Source organism: Cyprinus carpio, chromosome A7, assembly GCF_018340385.1.
Source record: "Cyprinus carpio isolate SPL01 chromosome A7, ASM1834038v1, whole genome shotgun sequence".
NCBI classification, from domain to species: domain Eukaryota; kingdom Metazoa; phylum Chordata; class Actinopteri; order Cypriniformes; family Cyprinidae; genus Cyprinus; species Cyprinus carpio.
The window spans coordinates 13,096,275-13,115,037 of record NC_056578.1 but is presented as its reverse complement, the minus strand read 5'-3'; the positions used below and the strand labels follow the sequence as shown (position 1 = coordinate 13,115,037).

At 36.5% G+C, this 18,763-nt stretch overlaps 1 non-coding gene across 1 annotated transcript; it reads left to right on the top strand.

Annotated features, from left to right (window-relative positions):
• Positions 1-384: 384 nt before the first annotated feature.
• Positions 385-575, top strand: LOC122145831. Its single transcript, XR_006160565.1, has one exon. It is a non-coding gene; the product is annotated as a U2 spliceosomal RNA (small nuclear RNA).
• The last annotated feature ends 18,188 nt before the right edge of the window (positions 576-18,763 follow it).

The window sequence follows — 18,763 nt, the reverse complement described above, 5'->3', positions numbered from 1 at the left end:
GAAGCCATAATTTCACGTTAACGTAATGGATTCCGTGCATTTTACCTCTGCTGTCTTGTCGCAAGTTATTTTTATTTTCATTTCCATTTGATACGTTTCATTTTGACCGTAGCTTTATTGTATAATACTCCTGGAATTGTATCTCTGTTTCTGATTGGCAAACAAGTACCCTTGTGTAATATCGACACGTCCTGCCAGTCTTTGTTGAAGAAAGTACTATTTTAAAAAAACGAAATTATATTAACAGGTAGCAATGTGAGTGTTCAATCTTGATAACATTATGCACAAGAATCTTTTAGGATTAAAAGAAATAATAATAATGCTTGCCGTCGTCATATTTACTGTCTTAAAGAATGTGGTTCCTCCTGTTGACGATTTGTAGGTATCGCTTCTCGGCCTTTTGGCTAAGATCAAGTGTAGTATCTGTTCTTATCAGTTTAATATCTGATACGTGCCCTACCCGGGCACCATATATTAAATTGATTTTTGGAGCTGGGAGATGGAATAGGGGCTTGCTCCGTCCACTCCACGCATCGACCCGGTATTGCAGTACTTCCGGGAACGGTGCACCCCCCTAAAATGGTTAAAAATAGAAATACAACATCTCCTAGTGAGGAATAATTGTTTTAATGTAACATGTTTAACAGTGTATTGCCGTGGCAATCTGTATACAGCGTTAATGTTGGTTCTTTGCGTTTTGTGATTCTTAGAGCGTGTTTTTTCTTTTCCTTGGAGCGTGTCCTTGCTGCAAACTTTAGCGCGATGACGTCATGTATTTTGACGTGATGCTTTACTGCGCATGCGCGTCTTACTCGTGTTATTGCTAGGTTTTTATTACTTTTACTTTTTATTAGCTTCCATGATTTTGAATGTTTAAGTCTCATTAGAGGTAAAATTATATAGACCTAATTATAAATAAGAGAGAACACTGATTTCTATGCTTAATAGACACTGTTTTGTATACAGATATGTTACTGTGGAAACAGCTCTATGTCTGCTGCGCCTTAACTTCTGCCAGACAGTTGATTTATGCTTTTATTCAGTCTGTCTGCTCTTTTAGTTTATAATAATGCAAAAATTGGACCAAATGTTTGTTGTAAGTCTTAACCGGTGGATGGAAAACAAACGTATTGTGCATTCTAAAAATCTCAACACTTTGGATTAGGCAGCCTATGTAGAATTGTTTATGGAGCAGATCAAATGCCTATAATATATCGTTTTGACTCCTTCAAACAAAAAAATGATTTAAAGTCTGAAGTGTGAGGTTTATCATTCTATTAAACTTTTGCTTTTTCCTTTTTCAATGTTTTTATTTATTTTTATGCGTTACATTTGTGCATGTTTCTCTGCGGTTTCTTTGGCCACTTAGCAATTAGCAATAGCAATTTATTTTAATAATTAATTTTAACATAGTCTGACAGCCTGAGGGGAAAAAACTGTCCCGCAGTCATGTGGCACAGGTCCTCATGTAGGGCCCTATGATTTCTGCAATGCAGAAAACGCGGACGGAATCCAGTCATAAAAACGGAATTCACAGTTTAACACGGAATTTGTCAAATTTTGAATGAATTAATCAAAAGTAGGTCATTACACTTAAATCAAATTGCGATATGGACTAGTATCTGTAAATATTCACCAAGGGCACCTCAGTCGTGGTATTGCCGGCCCAAGACTCGAACCCACAACCTTAGGGTTAGGAGTCAAACTCTCTAACCACAGAGGCCTATAGAGATCAATTCATATTTCTGGATGTGCCCAAGTGCTCTTATAAATGCAATGTGGAACAAACATGATCACACAAATGCGCAGGCACACATACCTGGTCTTTGTCTGAACGATCCAACACGTCTCTGCAGCGCATGTAGGACTGTCAGTGGGAGTAAACAGTTCTCACGCACACAGAACACGGAGGCATTTCTTGTTTTATCTTTTTTCCCACTCAAGTGCGTTATTTTAAATGTAGACACAAATAGAATTAGAAAGCTCAGTCAAGATTGACGAACAGCTGATCATAGCTGTACAGGATTTTTATTATTATTTCTCATCTTCCTTAAAAAAATAGATATATATATTCATACATACATACTAGTGTTGTCACGGTACCAAAATTTCAGTATTCGGTACCGATATCAGTGAAAATCCACGGTTCTCGGTACCAATTTCGGTACCAAACCAAAGTTTAATTTAGACTAAATTTACCAGTAAAAATTCATGGTTCTTGGTACCAAAGCAAAACACAAAAACATGCTAGCTGAACAACACACTATTTTTATTAATAAAGTTAAACAATGCCATTCTTCATACTTGTTTAAAATTGTTTCAAGTTTTTCCACAAGTAATAAATGAAAATAAATTACAAACCTAAAAAACACAATTTTTATAAATTAAACAAAATATGCCATGACCAACAAGTTATAAACTAAAATATTATTATAAATGTAAAAAAAAAAACAAAAAAAAAACAGTGGCATAATTTAAGTATTTCAAGACAAGGATTGTAAACATTTGAGTGATTAAATAACTAGATAAATAACAAAACAATAAGCCATGACTGAATAAACACTCTTCTTATTTATAAACTTTAACATTTTTATAAATTAAACAAAATATGCCATGACTGAACAACAAGTTATAAATTAAAATATTATTATAAATGTAAAAAAAAAAAAACAATGGCATAATTTAAGTATTTCAAGCCAAGGATTGTAAATATTTGAGTAATTAAATAGATAAATAACAAGCATTTTTTTCAAACAAGTTTCACCCAAATCAATACTGGCCTACACAGTTATGCCTTAAGTTACTTTCTTTGCCATTTCCAGATTTTCCGAAAGAAACATTAACATATCAACATGTTCCTGACTCAGTCTTAAGCGTCTTGGGCTAACAGTGTACCCTGCAGTACTGAACACTCTTTCAGATGAACAGCTAGAGGCAGCAATGCAAAGGTACTTCCTGGTAAACTCTGATAGTTGAGGTAGTGTATCCATATTTGTTTTCCACCAGGAAAGTGGATCATCCTCAGCACTGACCTCAGGCATCTGACCGTACACCAAGAATTCACCATTTATCTCGTCACTTGCAGAAAGAGGTGCTTGACTTGAGGATGCTGGCTCTCCTTTTTCTTTCTTTTCCCCTTGTATGGTGGAAAGCAGAAACTTCAGGTCATTTTTGGATTCTTTTTGATGGCCTGACTTCTTGACTTGACTCTCCTCCAGATACCCGAGATGCAATTCCTTCTTTTTCATTGCCCATTTTCCTCACCTCATCCTGGAGACTTTGCTTCACATCATCCTTTAGAGAGACAAAGCTGTTCTTAAATCGTGGATCAAGGTAGGTTGCAGTGTTCAAAAGAAACCGCAGCTGCAGGTCATCATAGCGATGCTGAAGATACTCGTGTATCTTTTCCTTCATCTCTTGGGCTAATGCAGAGTCACTTTGTTCATGACTGAGACACTCAAATATCTTCCAGAAGAATGGCAAGACTGAAGACAGGGTGGTATGTTTTTCCCAGCTAAGTGCATCAGTAAAAGGACTGAGTGGCTCAAGAACTGCTTTAACAGTTTCTAAAACTGTAATGTCTGAGTCTTTTGGCATCAGATACCATTTTTTCCTGTCTTCAGCCAGGACAGCACAGACAACCTGCTGCTGCTCCAAGAAACGTTCCACCATATTGTATGAAGAATTCCAGTGAGTGGGTTCATCATGAATGAGTTTGTGGTCTTGAGAGGACAGATCTTGGTTTCTTGGTCAGCTGGCGTGAAAGTTTTGGTGATCTTGTAAAGGCAGAAATAGTTTTTCGAAGCCTTGACAGCACTGCAGACACCCTGTTTATGTCTAATGCCTTATTTACAGCAAGGTGGAGATTGTGTCCAAAACAAGGGATCCAGGTGTAGTCCTCAAAGGCTTTTTTGTTATTTGTGGCATTGTCTGATGTGATGCCTGACATTCTTGCAATATCCAACTTCCAGTCTTCAAGTTTTCTTCAAAGGCCTCCTTCAAACTTTCAGCAGTGTGATCTGTGTTGAGACCACAACAGCCAAGACACCAGGATCGCAATTCCCACGATTTAGTAATGTACTGCAGAGTTACAGACATGAGTGTCTGCAGTTCTACTTGGCCAAAGATCTGTTGTGCAGCTGTAAAACAGTTTGTCTCTGAGATGCTGGATTATGAGGTCTCTGGTTTCATTGTAGATGCGGGGAATCTCAGTGTACATAAAAAAGTTTCGACTTGGAAGCTGGTATTTTGGGTTGAAATGATGGAACATTTGTTGGAATCCACATTTTTGAACTGTATAAATGGGCACTTTATCCATACATATGAATTCAGCAACAGCTCGGTTCAGCTTTCTTGCCTCAGGTGAGTTTTTGTCATTTTTGCTGCCACTGAAAAGCTTCTGTAACTGTTGCCTGTTTATGAGTTTGCTGGGGTGTTCCATGGTCTTCCTCAGCCTGCAGCTGTAAAAGGAAAATATAATAAATATACGTTATAAGTATAGAAGTCAAACAATGGGCTGAGTCTGAACAAATGAAACATTTTTTTTATTTAAATAGCAAACCTCAGCTTTTATAATAAATCTAGATAAGTTTAAAAGATTAAAAATTATACTTTTCAAAATGTACTCATACATTTATAAAATAAAAAAAGTTTTTATCTGTTAACTTAATTTAATGCACAGTGAATAAATGTGAATGATCTAGTGTTTGTATTAACATCCGCACAAACATTAATTAATGTTGGAAAATATATTCACTCACTGTAAGTTGATGTTAGATAATGCATGAAGTAGCATAATGTTAGTGAATGGTACTACTATCATAAGTTTTTTTTTTTTTTTTAATGCACTTATTTAATCAAACTGTTCATATTTTATTTTTTTTAAACCTGCTAGCTAGTCAAGAGCTCATACCCGCGGGCATTCTGTGTTACGGTTTAACTGGTGGTGACCGTGTTACCGATCCTCATGTTTCCAAATGCAATTTTTAACTACCACATTCCTATTTACGATCATTCTAGTAGCATGTTAAGGTAGCATTAGTGAAAACAGGCAGAGACAATGGAAGCTTTAGCAACATTAGCCTAACAGAGAGCCAAAAAGCATTATTTGTTTTGTCAAAGTACCTAAGAGCCTTATTGTTTATAAAGGAAATATTTTTATATTTTTAATTAATATGTTTTGTTTTAGTCCATAAATATTAATTTGCGAGTGATGTTTTTGCTGAGGTCGCCACTGGCGACTACCCGCCGAAAGCTCCTCCTGATTTAACCGCTAAAAAAGTTTTCTCAGGCGGATGATTTACTTCATTCTAGCAGCACCCTGTCTGTGATAAAACGAACTCGGGCCGAAGGTTAATACACACAACTACACCGAGTGTGGACCTGCCGCGTGTACAACAGCTTTCAGCCGAGATTGGCCCATAGGGAAAAAGCCGTCTGTCAGCCAGAAGTGTTTTGTAGAGTCGGCGTGGCTCTGGCCCATTATCTTCTCACCGATGCCGAGACTGAACCGACAGAGATGCATTTCAGCCAGAATCAGCCCGAGTGTTATTGCTATCTGGGTATATTTACATGTTATAACTTAAAAATTTGAATGTAATGGCTTTTTTCCTAATTGTTTTGCGATCAAATCTTTTGTTATGTTCACGTATTAAACTGAGACGATGCGCATTAAAGTTTTAGTGGAAAAAGAGTTTCAGACAGTCCTCTTCTCTGCCGCACACAGTCTGATAAACGCAGCTCCGCTGTGCAGCGAGAGAGAAATGACGAAGACGTAAGAAGGGAAAGTGCAGAAAATACAGCGTCTATTTCGTGCACAACTTGAACAATCTAGAACAGGTAAAGCTGTCAGCTGTGTGAATATTGGCAATATCGTTAACAATTCTCGTTTATATTAATTACTAATATGGCTTCTTCTAAACAAGATCTTGGTCTGTGTTCTTTTAATGCGTGAACTTCATTATTTGAAGTGCAACTGCCGTCCAGTAATCGCAAAAAGCTCTGTGCTTTGTAACTTTTAAAAAGTACCAGCTTTAAAATTATTCCGAATTCATAACGAAATTCAAACAATACAGTTTTGGCGCTCCTTAATGGGGCAGGCGCGGTCGCTTTAGCGCCTCAGTTCGAGGGCAAGTGAACCCATTTAATCTTTCTCTTTACTAATATTGTACATAATGAACATGAATTAACATCAAAAGATAGACTATTTTATAAGAGATCCTACAGTACAACTTACTGAAAAGTTTCATGTAGGAGGAGCCCAAGCTACACTCAGTGGCCAAGTGATGCTTATGCTCCTTGATACTCGTACAGATTCTGTGTAATAAACAATTCTTTGTGACTGTAGATACCAAGCTGGAAAAGACATTTAGTTCCCACTTTAAGTGAACCTTAGTTCCCAGGTCATCTACAAGATGGATTAAAATGCTGATAAAGTCAAGAAAAGATGAGACATAAACACATGACAATATGATTGAAATGTTGATAATTGTACAGTAAATGCAAAAAAATAAACACGTTTATTCTATGGCACCTAAAAAAAATTATTTGGCTCCTAAGTTTTTTTCTTATAGGAGCCAATGGCTCCTTACTCGATTTTTTTTGTTTGGAGCCCTGAAGGATATTTATTAGATATATATATATATATATATATATATATATATATATATATATATATATATATTTATATATATAAATTGTATGTGATGTGAAATATAAACTGGAAAAATAAATGTTTATGATGTACTTTATAGTTTTGTTGCAAATGAATTAAGAATTTATAGTGCTATATCTCAGCTTAATTAAGCATTGTATACATGGTTTAAAAAAATATGTGTAAATTTTTTAAAAAAATGTTGTGTTATGTAATTTGTTTGTTTTTTTTAATTATTATTTAGTCTGTTTAAATAAATATTCAGAAACGCATGCAGTGATACTTTTCGTCTTTTTTCTGTTAAACTTTAAACTGCAGATCAAAATAGAATAGGCCTATACCCTAAATAAGGATAAATTATATTGGAACACATCTCCAAAGTAATTGTATACACAGATGCGTGTTGTAGTTATATTGATTAGTTAAGGATAAATTGTAATTGAAATATAAACCGAGGTAGGCATGGGCCGGTATGAGATTTGGACGGTATGATAACTTTAAGCAAAAATATCATTGTTACAGCTCTGAAATGTGTTATTTTTAAATGACTGGGTAAAAAAAAAATCCCCACTGGACACAGTATATTTTGTTTTTGGAGCAACATACAGAATATTAGAAATGGTAGAATTAGTTTAGTTTTTCTTTGATTTGTTTACAAAAAAGAAAGACTGACATCTTTATCTAACCTAAATCTGTAATTAGTTATTTAATTCATATACATATCATTTAGTTATATAATAATCATACACATTTGTGCATTGTAGGCTACTGGTTCAGGAAACAGTCCTCATCCTTCATAATGCGCGCACATATCTGTACATTTGAGTTGAACTGTTCTGGAACAGTGTTGTAAGCACAACTTAACCACTGATTTCTAGTTGTCCTCTTTTGGAAGGCCAAACAAAGTAGTTTCGCTTTCTCAACGAAACACAGCGTCTCCACAACATGGCAGTGGCAGACACAGCAGAATAAATGTTATGCCGCCTTTCTTTGCGTGAACATTTGGGTGGCGTTATGCAAATCTTCCCACATCGTGTCATAGAGATGTTTTCAGCGTCTGTTGCAGGGATGGAAATTAGCATGGGTGATTTTGTGTTGTGGTGGGTAAACTCACTTCACCTACTGGCCACCGTGGCGGGTAATTAAAAATAGCATACTGTTTCACCTGGGCGGTGGACATAAAAAGTTAATTTCCATCCCTGGTGTGTGTACAACACGCAATAAAGTGTAATATCATCTGAAGCAGCTCTGTGGAGAAAGGCGGTGTAAACCGGGCTCGAAACGGTGGCGTTGTTCCCAGTACAGTGTTTGCAGCTGAAGTTAGTGCTGCTGGCAGAGTGATATATTTGTTTATTTACAGTAAGTTTTATAGCACGCGCTCATGATATACAAGATCGCGTGAAGAGTTGGATTTGTTATCGCACACAAATTTCCGCATACTGTCATGTTTCTGTCAAACCCCGGCAAGTTCATTCTCCTCCAGCATTCTGCAACATTTTAGATTAAATGGACAGTTTGCGTTTATCTTATTGTTTTTAACGGCATGAGCAAACTAACAAAACTGTATTATCAGTGTCTAATTGCTGTCCAGGGGATGCATTTTATTTGCAGTCTTCAAGTACTTTTTCAGAAGTTAGCTCTGTGGCTAGTAAGTTGTTAACCTGTTCATTTTTGTTTGTAGAAACAACGTTGTATCGCTACACATGTTTGACAGCTCTGGCATGACGAGAAAACAATGTATAAAAAATGCCTTGCGTTTGTTTGTCGACGGCGTAAAAGTTTGCGAGCCGAGATTTCTTTCAGTGATGCAGTGTTGAACGGGGACTTTTCCCCATGTGTTCCCTCAACCACGAAAAAAAAACAAAAAAACCTTATACTGGTGAATCCTTTCCTTTGGAATTAAATACAACACTATTAATGCGTATGATAACTGTTTAGAATATCGCAAAAATGTTTCTGTGCATTAAAAAAGTTGAGTGCAGTGTATCATCCGGTTGGGCTACGGAGTTAAGAGAATGAGCTACTTCAGCAAGCGTCAGCTGTTTCAAAACCAAGTAAGTTGCCTAGATAAGGCAGCATTTTTGAGCATCTCTGAAAGAGAAAATGTCAGTATTTCATTGAGACTTGAGATTAAACTGCTTAAGTATTGTAGATCTTCTAGTATTAATTTTCACATGCAGTTACACATTGTCGGTTAAAAACAAGAAAGTGGCTGGTAAAAACATTGAGTGGCTGGTAGATTTTGAAATCCACCAGCCACAGTGGCCGGTGGACAAAAAAGTTAATTTCCATCCCTGGTCTGTTGTCTTTAAATCATGGCATAAACGCATGGAGAACATCTCCAGAACTGCTCTGAGAATCACTTCATGAGCATTTGACAGTTTGATTTGATTAAAACTAGCATCATATCACATACACAATGGTATAGTGTAGAGGTCGACCGATATATCGGTCGGCTGATATATCGGGCCGATGTTTGTGTTTTTTTTTTTTTTTTTTTTTAATTTAATTATTTTTTTTTTTTTTTTAATATATCAGCATTGGCCGATATCTGTGTTTAGTAGCGCCGATTTAAATTCAGGCACGTCGGCGGGCAGCCCCGTGTTGTTGGTGCGGTGGAAAGTGCTGCTGCTGCATGTGAAGGACCCCAAGCCAAAACTTTTGGAAGATTCAACAACAGTCCTGGGAGATAAAGGTAGTCAGAGAATTTCACTCTGTAAATGGGGTGGAGAAGGTGGCAGTTCTCACAAACACTGCAGTGTGGTTGAGGGCTACGTTACTCCGCCCCGCTCACAGACAGCACCGTGCTCGGAGAGACAGCTGTCCTGGAGTTGCCCAGAATGGTGAATGACATTTGTTCGGAAGCATGTGATTAAGATCATTTGATAAAATGAAGAGAGCGCGCCATACGTTTGAGATCATTTTACTTAGTTGACTGTTTCTCGTCAAGGAGACCACTGAATGCGCCTCTTTAAATGGTTTCGTGGTGCTCGTTGTTGTATTTTAAAACGCAATTGCAATGTTTTCAAATGACACTATAGTATTAAAAATAAAATTATCCCAAACGTAACTGTGGCGCATGTGGCAGTCAGTGAACCGCTTTTTTCACATTAAACATTTTATGCGAGTATTATGACCAGTACTTTATTTGATCCTGTTCTGGAGAATGTCAGAATTAGAATTTTTGCATTCCGGTAGGCCTATTTGTTTTGTTTTTTTAATCCTGCATTTACAGTGCATTAGATCGTGACAGTGCGTGCGTGCAGACGAGGACGAGTGAGTGCGGGTTTGGCTAGATGTATTTGGAGGTTATTGCTCACGTCTCGTTCTGCACATATCCAAATGTTTCCATATTCGCAATGTATCTGAATGTTAAACTTTTATTTATATATATATATATATATATATATATATATATATATATATACACACACACACACACACACACATATATCTGGGTAGATTACTTATGAATTGTAATCAGTTAAAGATTACATGACAAAATTTGTAGTCAGTAATATAATCTCTTAGATTACACATTTTTGGTAACGTAATATGATTACTTTTGGATTACATTTAGATTACATTTGTGCGAACCCTTATTTGATATCACATAAATTGAATTAGCCTAATCTTGTACTATTTTGACATACAAAGAAAAAATATAGTCCAAAAAATATATTTAATTCACCAACAAGAGCCACAATAGCTTCTTTTTCAAGTGCAATGTATGGACAGTTAATACTTACAAAATACAAACACTAATGTACCTTGCTGTTAGTGTTAGCTAGTAACACTGAATAAAACAAAATCACATCTTATGATTTTAAAGCATATTTACTTATAAGTAAATTTAGAAAACAGCTACATTACAAAAACCAATATTGAAAAACATGAAATTAACAGCAATATAATTGCTAGGTCAAATATTTAATCTAAAAAAAACTCGAAGTGTATATGACTGTATCAATGAAAAACATATATATATATATATATATATATATATATATATATATATATATATCTATATATATATATATATATATATATATATATATATATATATATATATATATATATATATATATTATATATATATATATATATATATAGATATGTCCTTCTCAAAAAATTAGCATATTGTGAAAAAGTTCATTATTTTCCATAATGTAATTGATAAAAATTAAACTTTCATATATTTTAGATTCATTGCACACCAACTGAAATATTTCAGGTCTTTTTATTGTTTTAATACTGATGATTTTGGCATACAGCTCATGAAAACCCAAAATTCCTATCTCAAAAAAATTAGCATATTTCATCCGACCAATAAAAGGAAAGTGTTTTTAATACAAAAAAAGTCAACCTTCAAATAATTATGTTCAGTTATGCACTCAATACTTGGTCGGGAATCCTTTTGCAGAAAGGACTGCCTCAATGCGGCGTGGCATGGAGGCAATCAGCCTGTGGCACTGCTGAGGTGTTATGGAGGCCCAGGATGCTTCGATAGCGGCCTTAACCTCATCCAGAGTGTTGGGTCTTGCGTCTCAACTTTCTCTTCACAATATCCCACTGATTCTCTATGGGGTTCAGGTCAGGAGAGTTGGCAGGCCAATTGAGCACAGTAATACCATGGTCAGTAAACCATTTACCAGTGGTTTTGGCACTGTGAGCAGGTGCCAGGTCGTGCTGAAAAAACGAAATCTTCATCTCCATAAAGCTTTTCAGCAGATGGAAGCATGAAGTGCTCCAAAATCTCCTGATAGCTAGCTGCATTGACCCTGCCCTTGATAAGACACAGTGGACCAACACCAGCAGCTGACATGGCAACCCCAGACCATCACTGACTGTGGGTACTTGACACTGGACTTCAGGCATTTTGGCATTTCCTTCTCCCCAGTCTTCCTCCAGACTCTGGCACCTTGATTTCCGAATGACATGCAAAATTTGCTTTCATCCGAACAAAGTACTTTGGACCACTGAGCAACAGTCCAGTGCTGCTTCTCTGTAGCCCATTTCCTGCACACGCCTGTGCACGGTGGCTCTGGATGTTTCTACTCCATACTCAGTCCACTGCTTCCGCAGGTCCACCAAGGTCTGGAATCGGTCCTTCTCCACAATCTTCCTCAGGGTCCGGTCATCTCTTCTCGTTGTGCAGCGTTTTTTGCCACACTTTTTCCTTCCCACAGACTTCCCACTGAGGTGCCTTGTTCAGCCTGGGAACAGCCTATTCGTTCAGAAATTTCTTTCTGTGTCTTACCCTCTCGCTTGAGGGTGTCAATGATGGCCTTCTGGACAGCAGTCAAGTCGGCAGTCTTACCCATGATTGCGGTTTTGAGTAATGAACCAGACTGGGAGTTTTTAAAAGCCTCAGGAATCTTTTGCAGGTGTTTTAGAGTTAATTAGTTGATTCAGATGATTAGGTTAATAGCTCGTTTAGAGAACCTTTCATGATATGCTAATTTTTTGAGATAGGAATTTTGGGTTTTCATGAGCTGTATGCCCAAATCATCAGTATTAAAACAATAAAAGACCTGAAATATTTCAGTTGGTGTGCAATGAATCTAAAATATATGAAAGTTAAATTTTTATCATTACATTATGGAAAATAATGAACTTTTTCACAGTATGCTAATTTTTTGAGAAGGAACTGTATGTGTGTATATATATTAGGGCTGTCAAATGATTAATCACGATTAATCACATCCAAAGTAAAAGTTTTGTTTACATAATATATGTATGTGTACAGGGTATATTTTATTATGTATATATAAATACACACACATAAATTATATATTTAGAAAATATTTACATGTATATACATTTATGTATATTCTTATATTTTATATTATATATAAATATATTTAATATGTAAACTAAATATTTTTCTTAAATATATACATGCATGTGTGTATATTTATATATACATAAGTGTACACAGTACAATGATTTTGTGTTTATATATAATTTTATTTTGTATGTGATTTAATCTTTTGACAGCTTTCTTAAATATATACATGCATGTGTGTATATTTATATATATATATATATATATATATCTTATATATATATATATATATATATATATATAGATATATATATATATATATATATATATAAATATATATATATACATACATTTTACACACACACACATACATATCTATATAATATATATATATATATATATAATATATATATATATATATTATATATATATAATATGTGTGTGTGTGTGTGTGTGTGTATATATGTGTATCTATGTATATATATATATATATATATATATATATATATATCTATATATATAATGACCATTTCTAAGTCAAATAATTTCATTTCAAAACACCTGAAGTGCATAAGGTAGTAACAATGAAAAAAAATCAACATTACAAAAAATATATTAAAGAACATGAAATTCCCAACAATAACTTTGCTAGGTCAGAGATTTCAGTGGAAAGCAAATTATTCCTTGGTAGGCAGAGTTTACACTGAACAGTGACATTTTTCCAAATTTTTTATTTATTTATTTATTTTAAATGAAATTATGTCAGTACATCCAGTGATTTAAGGCTGCGTTCCCCTCTATTTTCCATTATCTTGTTGCTGATTTCTTCTGAACACGATTCTGATACCCCTCCTCCTCTCCGCCGGAAAAACTCGAAGAATCACAAAGATATTTTAGCAGCAGGTTTATGAAAAAATATAAACGTTAAAAATAAGGAAATTTAGGAGAATCAATGATTTGTGAACAACTTTTTACCATTGTGTAAATATGTAATCATGTAATCCATAAAGTAACTGTAGTCTGATTACGAGTATTTTAAAAAGTAGTTTACTCTAATTACAAGTACTTGAGTTTTGGAATCTGATTTAGAGCTGCAACTAACGATTATTTTTTCTGTCGACTAATCTAGCGATTATTTTTTTCGATTAGTCGACTACTCTAACGATTATTTTTCTTTCCTTTTTTTTTGCTTAATCTAGTGTTCTTTTTTTGATTAACTAATTAATCCTTTGGATAACTTTACAAAAAATGATACGTACAACTTCTAATATAATATTTCAACTTTTATTACATTTTTTCCAAAAAATACTTCAATGTGGTTGAAGTTTTTAAAGTATACAAAATAAAGTGCCAAAAATAAAATGTAAACAACACTTTAGCATCAGGCATGAATAATGCCATATAAATTCGAAAGCATTCAAAATGCCATATAAATTCAACAAAAGCACTGCTCAACACTGTGCAAAAATACATGAAAGACATATACAAAAATGAAGTGCCAAAAAATAAAATGTAAACAACACTTTAGGGCATCAGGCATGAAAAATGCCATATAAATTCTGCCTAACACTTTGCAAAAGATGCATTCTGAAGGCATTATGTGGTTTGAAATAGAAACACACCACAAAAATACTGGTCAACAACACTATGTAAAACATACCTGAAAGGTAACAATTTTAAAGGAGCCAAGTCCAACAAAAGCACTGCTCAACACTGTGCAAAAATAATGGCAAATACAGTGCAAAGATTACCTGAAAGCATCTTGTAGTTTGAAGAAGTCCAACATAAATACAGCCCAACATAAACAGTGCAAAAGGCTGGGGGCCTGTGTTACTAATTATATAGCATTGCAATGGAGGAAGGTTAGCATATCGACATGCTCTGAAGTTAGGCTTGCTCTTTTTTTTAGTCACAATGTTGCCAGCAACTGAGAAAAGCCTTTCAGATGGGGTTGATGTTGCAGGCACAGACAAGTAACTCTTTGCCAGCATGGCCAAGACGGGAAACCTCACTTCATTTTCCTTCCACCATTTCAGCGGATTTTCTTCCTTTGGAATAGCCTGCTCACTAAAGTACATGTGTATCTCATTCCTCACAACTTCACTGTGAGTTTCTTGATCTTGGATGTGACCAGTGTCATCCTCACCATTACTGAGGTCATCTGAATCTGAACCGAGCAAAGTGTCCAACAGAGACACTTGCCTCTTCTCTGAAATTTTCATGTCTGCACTGGCTGACTGAACCTGTTCCTCACATTGATGTTGATGTGTTTGCTCCTCATATCTTATTTTCTCTTCAAGAGCAAGAGCTTGGACCTTGAGGTGAACTTTTAAACTGTCCTCTGCTGGCAGGAATTTTAGTTTGCGGAATCTGGGGTCCAGGGCTGCTGCAATAAGACATATTTTCTCCATCTCTGAATTTAGTTTCCCGCTCCCATCTTGATGTCATCTCCTGTGCAGCAACACTTTGGAAAGCCTTGACTGCTGCTGTCTCGAAAATTGTGCTCTGTATGGATTTCTGGAGGGCCCTTTACCAGAGGAGGTAGAGCGGAACCAGTCACATAGGACTCTCCACTCAAGAAAACAGTAGCACACTCGAAAGGCCTCAGGACTTGTTCCACTTCAAGTAAGCTCCACTGATCATGTTTTAAATCCAGGAAGCGCTTCCCTCGTGGTGTGACATCAGGATCGGAAAGTGTTGCAGTCACAGGCCACCTCTGTTCAAGCAGGCGGCTGATCATGTGTAAAGTACTGTTCCATCTTACGGATACATCATTTATTAGTGCATGCTCAGGGGTACCCATTTGTTGCTGCTTTGCTTTAAGCTTTGTAGTGGCCAGCTCACTTTTTTTTAAATGTTCCACAAGGCACTTTGCAGCCCTCAGTGTCTTGCTGATCTGGGGATCCCTCAGGGCATGGTTGACAACTAACTGCAATGTATGACCAGCACACCTGAGAGAAGAGATGCCATGCTTTTCTCCCAAAATACGCAGAGCAGCTACAACATTTGCAGCATTATCATGAACAACTACAATTACATTGGCCATGGATATCTCAAACTTCTCAGCTGCTTTTTCCACCCAGTTAGCAATGTTTTCAGCTGTGTGCCGATCTTCAAGTGGCATGGTGGTCAGATTGTACGATGTAAGCTCCCAGTCTTCATTAATGAAGTGGCATGTGACACCCAAGTATGCCTCTGTGGCAATACTGGTCCATGCGTCTGTGGTGAGAGCTATTTTTGATTTCACATCTTTGAGTGACGCTTTCAATCTTTCAAAATTGTCCTCATATTTCTTCTCCATCAGCTTAGTGAAATGGGACCTGGAGGGAAGTGTGTATCCTGGGTAAAACGTGTTGATCATCTCACGAAATCCTTGACCGTCTACAATAGAAAGAGGTCTCATATCTTTTACAATCATGTTGAGTATGCTATCGGTAAGTGTAACGGCCATTTGGGGCGTGCAAACAGTGACATCCTTTTTATGAAAGAAATCTTGTACACAGCTTTGCCTCTTCCTGAGAAAAAAAAAACATAATAATTAACATTAGGAACCAATTTAAACATGACATCTATGAATGCTAACAATATATAAACCCTCTTTGAAATACTACTGTATTTCAAAGAGGGTAGTAAATCTGCATATTTTTAAATTAACTGAATGTGATTAATTAAATGTTTAATATGATTACTTTACAATATTAATTGTTTTTAGAAAGTGTAGTGAATTTGTCATTTTATTATGAAATACAGAAAGCATTTTAAACTCTTTTTAACTAATGAGAAGTTGTTATTAATAACGTACTTATGATTATATTTTATTTAATTGCTTGTGCCAAAAGTAAACAAAAATGCACTAGTAGCCTATTTATCTATATGTTCACGTACTAGATTACAGCGAACTGTTAATGTAAATCTAGTAGTTAATTTTAAGTCTATGTGTACATAAACAACTTCCAACAACCAGTACATGTAAATTAAAAGTTAAAGTTTGCTTTATCGTCGGCAAAGTAACATATACAGTATATGTTTACAGTTTATACAGTTAGCGATTAGCATTACCATTATTACCTAGCATATATTAATTAATTCTCGACCCAAACACAGCAGGTAAGAACGCAACAATTACTAACAAAACTAATTATAATAATAAATACTTACAAAGATGGCTCGTCCTTTTGGGGTCGGAGAGCGTCAGGATGTTTTCTTCTGAGGTGCTCGTGCATCGCCGTTGTGCTGCCATGGTACGCCATTTCGGTTTTGCTAAGGGAACAAAGGACCGTTTTATTTGGCCTCTGTTTAAAGTATTCCCATACTTTTGATAATCGTGGTCTAGCTTTTTGCGATAGACTGGAACTTTCTCCATTCCCAGGAGCAGAAGCCGCCATTACGCGAGATGAATGTAAATAGTGTGACGCGTCGACGCATTTCACGCATGTCGACGTATTTTCGTAGTCGACGTAATCGATGACGTCGACGCGTCGTTGCAGCACTGATCTGATTACGTAATCCAGATTACATGTAATCCGTTACTACCCAGGGCCCGGTTTCCCGATAACGCTCACTCTTAGCGCGGTAAGAAGACTCGAAAGATATATCTTACCAAAATTGTTTATGTTCCTAAGTGTGTTCCCCGAAGTGTCCCTTAGGAAGCTTCTTAACACGCTGCCTCTTACTTTCGACGTTTACAAAGGCGCTGTCCCAAGTGAAGGTGCTGAATAAGTTGGCATCGATTGCTCAGGAATCGATTTTCCCACTTCACGCGAAGGTGCATTACGGCGTTAAGAAAGACAACACGTTCTATGCAAATGAAACATTCCTCAAATTATTCCAGTAACATTTATTTTAACATAGTTATCCGTAAAATATAGACTATTAATTAAATTATCAAATCGTCAGGTAATATGTTCACATGATATGTTGTGACGGGTAGACGAACCGGGTATCCCCTCGCTAATCATCCACCCTCCTTATCCCGTTGTGCGACTTGTGCCGCTTCTGGACATGGTGTTTAACAACTTCTAAAAATTATGTAATACACTTTTATATTAATGGTAAGGTACTTTACAATCAGAATTCCCCGGCATGACGCAGAAGGGCGTTGGTGACAGTGTGGACGCACCTCCACACCGAGGTCTTGCTTAGGCCGTAGCCCTCTCCCACGACCTCGATGAAGCTCCCTGTAGCAAAAAAACTTAGCGCTGCAAGCAGCGCTGGACTTCAGAGCTTAAAGCAAAATTCCGCCGCGTTAGCCCCTGGCAAGCGCAGGTCTGAGAAGGTCCAGCAGCTCCATAATGATTTGTCTTGGGAGGCGAGAATTTTTTTTTAATATAGCACGTCAGGCAAAATGTCAAAAGGGCTTAAGTTTTGCCGAATAAAAAAATTGACATGGACTAAACAGCTCCGCTGCCGGCGCCGTCTTTGATTCAATACAAGGACACGTTGGAACACTGTCATAGTTTGGTCGCTTACTGGGACAACCACCATGCTTACCCATTTATAGATCTTAGCCATTTAGAGCCAAATTGTTTGCCAGATTTTAATTATCAAAGGGATTTGCCAATTTAAACGCTTTAATGACATTACGAAATAGCGTAGGCTAATTACCACCATATTAGTTCTCATACCAAATAAAGTCAACTTCATAAATAGGCCTGTACAGAGGCGTGTCTACGTGGTGGCCAGGGGTGGCACCGGCCCCCCCCCTGAAATTTGGCTGGCCAGCCCAGGTGACCACCCCATCCCACCCCCACCCCCCCACCACCACCACCAGATGTCTTGCGATAGACTTGTTTTAAGTAAATTTCTAACTGCATCAGGCAGTGGCGGATCCTGCCATGTGTAGCTGCCTACGGCCGCTTTCTTCTCCTCTTTATACTTAATTTTAGGCGGTTTCTATAGCGTGATATTTGACATATCGAGAGCGCATAATGTTACGTGATCCATGTAATGCGCGCGAGCACGAATCTCCACTCCGCAAGTGGATTTCCTTCACTCACACAAAACTGGATGTGTGCTTTTAAATATACATTGTTTTTTTATGAATTGGCTCTGCTTGTGCTCAAAGATTACGTGTATGCTCAAACGTTCTTGCATCACTGAAGACTAGAAGCGCCTTTTTTTCTAATTCAGATGAGGAGTAGGCTTATCTCATTAAATGGAAGCAAGCTGATTAAAGTCAGCCTTAGTTATTTATTTTATTAATATCCTTATTTTAGTTAAGTGCTTAACTTATAAATATGCATTTATTCAATTGTTTTATTAAGTGCATTTGTATTTTGTTGTTGTTTTTGTATAGTTTTGCAATAAAAGCGTATTAAACCAGG